The following is a 6,634-nucleotide window of genomic DNA, read 5'->3' as shown; positions in this document are numbered from 1 at the left end:
ATGGGGCAAGTCGCCTCCTGGTTCTTTGTCTTCTTTGCTCTCCTGCTACCTTGTCTGTTCCTCAAGTTGAGGAAGCGCGGCGACACCGGCGGATCGAGCCTTCCATCCAGCCCCTGGCGGCTGCCAGTCGTTGGCAATTTCCACCAGGTCATCATCCGCGGGCCGCTCGTTGCTACCTCTTGAGCACTGCGTTGGTTTTCCCTTAAAGAGGAAAGGGTGATGCAGCAAAGTAGCGTAAGTATTTCCCTTAGTTTTTGAGAACCAAGGTATCAATCCAGTAGGAGGCCACCCACGAGTCCCTCGCACCTACACAAACAAATAAATCCTCGCAACCAACGCGATAAGGGGTTGTCAATCCCTACACGGTCACTTACGAGAGTGAGATCAGATAGATATGATAAGATAATATTTTTGGTATTTTTATGATAAAGATGCAAAGTAAAATAAAAGGCAATGAAAATAATAAAGTGTTGGAAGATTAATATGATGGAAAATAGACCCAGGGGCCATAGGTTTCACTAGTGGCTTCTCTTGAGAGCATAAGTATTACGGTGGGTGAACAAATTACTGTTGAGCAATTGACAGAATTGACCATAGTTATGAGAATATCTAGGTATGATCATGTATATAGGCATCACGTCCAAGACAAGTAGACCGACTCCTGCCTGCATCTACTACTATTACTCCACACATCGACCGCTATCCAGCATGCATCTAGAGTATTAAGTTCATAAGAACAGAGTAACGCTTTAAGCAAGATGACATGATGTAGAGGGATAAACTCATGCAATATGATATAAACCCCATCTTATTATCCTCGATGGCAACAATACAATACGTGCCTTGCTGCCCCTACTGTCACTGGGAAAGGACACCACAAGATTGAACCCAAAGCTAATCCCTTCTCCCATTGCAAGAAAGATCAATCTAGTAGGCCAAACCAAACTGATAATTCAAAGAGACTTGCAAAGATAACCAATCATACATAAAATAATTCAGAGGAGAATCAAATATTGTTCATAGACAAACTTGATCATAAACCCACAATTCATCGGTCTCAACAAACACACCGCAAAAGAAGATTACATCGAATAGATCTCCACAAGAGAGGGGGAGAACATTGTATTGAGATCCAAAAAGAGAGAAGAAGCCATCTAGCTAATAACTATGGACCTGAAGGTCTGAGGTAAACTACTCACACATCATCGGAGAGGCTATGGTGTTGATGTAGAAGCCCTCCGTGATCGATGCCCCCTCCGGCAGAGCTCCGGAAAAGGCCCCAAGATGGGATCTCACGGGTACAGAAGCTTGCGGCAGTGGAATTAGGTTTTTGGCTCCGTATCTGGTGGTTTGGGGGTACGTAGGTATATATAGGAGGAAGGAGTACGTCGGTGGAGCAACGTGGGGCCCACGAGGGTGGAGGGCGCGCCCTGGGGGGTAGGCGCGCCCCCTACCTCGTGCCCTCCTGGTTGATGTCTTGACGTAGGGTCCAAGTCCTCTGGATCACGTTCGTTCCGAAAATCACGTTCCCGAAGGTTTCATTCCGTTTGGACTCCGTTTGATATTCTTTTTCTGCGAAACTCTGAAATAGGCAAAAAACAGCAATTCTGGGCTGGGCCTCCGGTTAATAGGTTAGTCCCAAAAATAATATAAAAGTGTATAATAAAGCCCAATAATGTCCAAAACAGAATATAATATAGCATGGAGCAATCAAAAATTACAGATACGTTGGAGACGTATCAAGCATCCCCAAGCTTAATTCCTGCTCGTCCTCGAGTAGGTAAATGATAAAAACAGAATTTTTGATGTGGAATGCTACTTGGCATAATTTCAATGTAATTCTTCTTAATTGTGGTATGAATATTCAGATCCGAAAGATTCAAGATAAAATTTCAATATTGACATAAAAATAATAATACTTCAAGCATACTAACTAAGCAATTATGTCCTCTCAAAATAACATGGCCAAAGAAAGTTCATCCCTACAAAATCATATAGTTTAGTCATGCTCCATTTTCGTCACACAAGAATGCTCTCATCATGCACAACCCCGATGACAAGCCAAGCAATCGTTTCATACTTTAGTAATCTCAAACCTTTTCAACTTTCACGCAATACATGAGCGTGAGCCATGGATATAACACTATGGGTGGAATAGAATATAATGATGGGGGTTATGTGGAGAACACAAAAAGGGAGAAAGTCTCACATCAACGAGGCTAATCAATGATCTATGGATATGCCCATCGATTGATGTTAATGCAAGGAGTAGGGATTGCCATGCAACGGATGCACTAGAGCTATAAATATATGAAAGCTCAACAAAAGAAACTAAGTGGGTGTGCATCCAACTTGCTTGCTCACGAAGACCTAGGGCACTTGAGGAAGCCCATTGTTGGAATATACAAGCCAAGTTATATAATGAAAAATTCCCACTAGTATATGAAAGTGACAAGACAAGAGACTCTCTATCATGAAGATTATGGTGCTACTTTGAAGCACAAGTGTGGTAAAAAGGATAGTAGCATTGTCCCTTCTCTCTTTTCCTCTCATTTTTTGGGCCTTCTTCTTTTTTTATGGCCTTTCTCTCCTTTTTTTTCTCACTTGGGACAATGCTCTAGAAAATGATGATCATCACACTTCTATTTATTTACAACTCAATGATTACAACTCGATACTAGAACAAAGTATGACTCAATATGAATGCCTCCGGCGGTGTACCGGGATATGCAATGAACCAAGAGTGACATGTATGAAAGAATTATGAATGGTGGCTTTGCCACAAATACTATGTCAACTACATGATCATGCAAAGAAATATGACAATGATGAACGTGTCATGATAAACGGAACGGTGGAAAGTTGCATGGCAATATATCTCGGAATGGCTATGGAAATGCCATAATAGGTAGGTATGGTGGCTGTTTTGAGGAAGATATAAGGAGGTTTATGTGTGAAAGAGCGTATCATATCACGGGGTTTGGATGCACCAGCGAAGTTTGCACCAATTCTCAATGTGAGAAAGGGCAATGCACGGTACCGAAGAGGCTAGCAATGATGGAAACGTGAGAGTGCGTATAATCCATGGACTCATCATTAGTCATAAAGAACTCACATACTTATTGCAAAAATCTACAAGTCATCAAAAACCAAGCACTATGCACATGCTCCTAGGGGGATAGATTGGTAGGAAAAGACCATCGCTCGTCCCCGACCGCCACTCATAAGGAGGACAATCAAAGAACACCTCATGTTTCAAATTTGTTACATAACGTTGACCATACGTGCATGCTACAGGACTTGCAAACTTCAACACAAGTATTTATCAAATTCACAACTACTAAACTAGCACAACTTTGATATCACTACCTCCATGTCTCAAAACAATCATCAAGCATCAAACTTCTCTTAGTATTCAACACACTCATAAGAAAGTTTTTACTAGTCTTGAATACCTAGCATATTAGGATTATTTAAGCAAATTACCATGCTGTTTAAGACTCTCAAAATAATCTAAGTGAAGCATGAGAGAATAATAGTTTCTATAAAACAAAACCACCACCGTGCTCTAAAAGATATAAGTGAAGTACTAGAGCAAAAACTATATAACTCAAAAGATATAAGTGAAGCACATAGAATATTCTAATAATTTCCGAATCACGTGTGTCTCTCTCAAAAGGTGTGTACAGCAAAGATGATTGTGGTAAACTAAAAATCAAAGACTCAAATCATACAAGACGCTCCAAGCAAAACACATATCATGTGGTGAATAAAAATATAGCTCCAAGTAAAGTTACCGATGGAAGTAGACGAAAGAGGGGATGCCTTCCGGGGCATCCCCAAGCTTTGGCTTTTAGGTGTCCTTAGATTATCTTGGGGTGCCATGTGCATCCCCAAGCTTAGGCTCTTGCCACTCTTTGTTCCATAATCTATCAAATCTTTCACCCAAAACTTGAAAACTTCACAACACAAAACTCAGCAGAAAATCTCGTGAGCTCCGTTAGCGAAAAAAAACAAAAGACCACTTCAAGGTACTGTAATTAACTCATTATTTATTTATATTGGTGTTAAACCTACTGTATTCCAACTTCTCTATGGTTTATAAACTATTTTACTAGCCATAGATTCATCCAAATAAGCAAACAACACACGAAAAAACAGAATCTGTCAAAAACAGAACAGTCTGTAGTAATCTGTAACTAACGCAAACTTCTGGAACTCCAAAAAATCTACCAAAATAGGACGACCTAGACAATTTGTTTATTGATCAGCAGCAATTGGAACCAATATTTTATCACGTTCTGGTGATTTTTAATAATTATTTTCGTGAACAGAAAGTTTCTTGAATTTTCAGCAAGATCAAATAACTATCATCCAAGAAGATCCTATAGGTTAAACTTGGCACAAACACTAATCAAAACATAAAAAGACATCTAACCATAGGCTAGATCAAAGATTTATTCCTAAATAGAAGCAAAAAGCAAAAAACTAAAAATAAAATTGGGTTGCCTCCCAACAAGCGCTATCGTTTAACGCCCCTAGCTAGGCATAATAGCAAGGATAGGTCTAGGTATTGCCATCTTGGGTTTTTAATTTTTTAGCGGAGTTATGCTCGAATCCGGGAGGTTCTTTACGCTTCCCCCATATTCCGATATTTTCAGATCTAGAGAATCCAACCGCTTATTGCAAAGAGTAATCAACATATTCATGCGGTGAAGATTTCCACTAATACCCTTAAGAGGTTCAAGAGATTTTTGTAAAATTTTCGTAACTTCGCAAATTTTCTCAAAAACTTGCGTTTCTTCCTGGGTATGATGAGGCCCCTTTTGTTGAGGTAGTTTTGCCACTATACGCTCTATCACTTCATGCGCAATACTGGGATCAATTTCAATCAAATTGCCTTTGGCAACGCAATCCAAGAGTTGTCTATGAGACATATTCAGTCCAACATAAAAATTGCGAAGCAGAATTCTAAGGTTCACTTCAAAGGTACAATTACGATAAGACTCCATCATTCTAAACCAAGCATGTTTTAATTTTTCTCCTTGTCTTTGTTTGAAGTGAAAAACTTCAAACTCAGGAGACAACGCAGTAGATAGAGGACTGGCCATAACGACAAGCAAACGGAAAAGAGGCGAACAGAAAAAGAGAGGGCGAATAAAACGACAAGGGTGAAGTGGGGGAGAGGAAAACGAGAGGCAAATGGAAAATAATGTAATGCGGGAGATAAGGGTTTGTGATGGGTACTTGGTATGTTGACTTTTGCGTAGACTCCCCGGCAACGGCGCCAGAAATCCTTCTTGCTACCTCTTGAGCACTGCATTGGTTTTCCCTTGAAGAGGAAAGGGTGATGCAGCAAAGTAGCGTAAGTATTTCCCTCAGTTTTTGAGAAGCAAGGTATCAATCCAGTAGGAGGCCACGCACGAGTCCCTCGCACCTACACAAACAAATAAATCCTCGCAACCAACGCGATAAGGGGTTGTCAATCCCTACACGGTCACTTACGAGAGTGAGATCTGATAGATATGATAAGATAATATTTTTGGTATTTTTATGATAAAGATGCAAAGTACAATAAAAGGCAATAAAAATAACTAAGTGTTGGAAGATTAATATGATCGAAAATAGACCCGGGGGCCATAGGTTTCACTAGTGGCTTCTCTCGAGAGCATAAGTACTATGGTGGGTGAACAAATTACTGTTGAGCAATTGACAGAATTGAGCATAGTTATGAGAATATCTAGGTATGATCATGTATATAGGCATCACGTCCAAGACAAGTAGACCGACTCCTGCCTGCATCTACTACTATTACTCCACACATCGACCGCTATCCAGCATGCATCTAGAGTATTAAGTTCATAAGAACAGAGTAACGCTTTAAGCAAGATGACATGATGTAGAGGGATAAACTCATGCAATATGATATAAACCCCATCTTGTTATCCTCGATGGCAACAATACAATACGTGCCTTGCTGCCCCTACTGTCACTGGTAAAGGACACCGCAAGATTGAACCCAAAGCTAAGCACTTCTCCCATTGTAAGAAAGATCAATCTAGTAGGCCAAACCAAACTGATAATTCGAAGAGACTTGCAAAGATAACCAATCATACATAAAAGAATTCAGAGGAGAATCAAATATTGTTCATAGATAAACTTGATCATAAACCCACAATTCATCGATCTCAACAAACACACCGCAAAAGAAGATTACATCGAATAGATCTCCACAAGAGAGGGGGAGAACATTGTATTGAGATCCAAAAAGAGAGAAGAAGCCATCTAGCTAATAACTATGGACCCGAAGGTCTGAGGTAAACTACTCACACATCATCAGAGAGGCTATGGTGTTGATGTAGAAGCCCTCCGTGATCGATGCCCCCTGCGGCGGAGCTCCGGAAAAGGCCCCAAGATGGGATCTCACGGGTACAGAAGGTTGCGGCGGTGGAATTAGGTTTCGGCTCCGTATCTGGTGGTTTGGGGCTACGTAGGTATATATAGGAGGAAGGAGTATGTCGGTGGAGCAACGTGGGGCCCACGAGGGTGGAGGGCGCGCCCTGGGGGGTAGGCGCGCCCCCTACCTCGTGCCCTCCTGGTTGATGTCTTGACGTAGGGTCCAAGTCCTCTGGAT

The 6,634-nt window shown here is 41.0% G+C and overlaps 1 pseudogene; it reads left to right on the top strand.

Moving 5' to 3' along the window:
• The window catches only part of LOC109744427 (zealexin A1 synthase-like), a 61,094-nt pseudogene continuing 54,460 nt past the window's right edge, over nt 1-6,634 (top strand).

The sequence above is a fragment of the Aegilops tauschii genome, chromosome 3 (assembly GCF_002575655.3).
Source record: "Aegilops tauschii subsp. strangulata cultivar AL8/78 chromosome 3, Aet v6.0, whole genome shotgun sequence".
NCBI classification, from domain to species: Eukaryota; Viridiplantae; Streptophyta; class Magnoliopsida; order Poales; family Poaceae; genus Aegilops; species Aegilops tauschii.
Note: the sequence above shows the minus strand (reverse complement) of the source record. Positions and strands in the feature narration are given on the sequence as shown.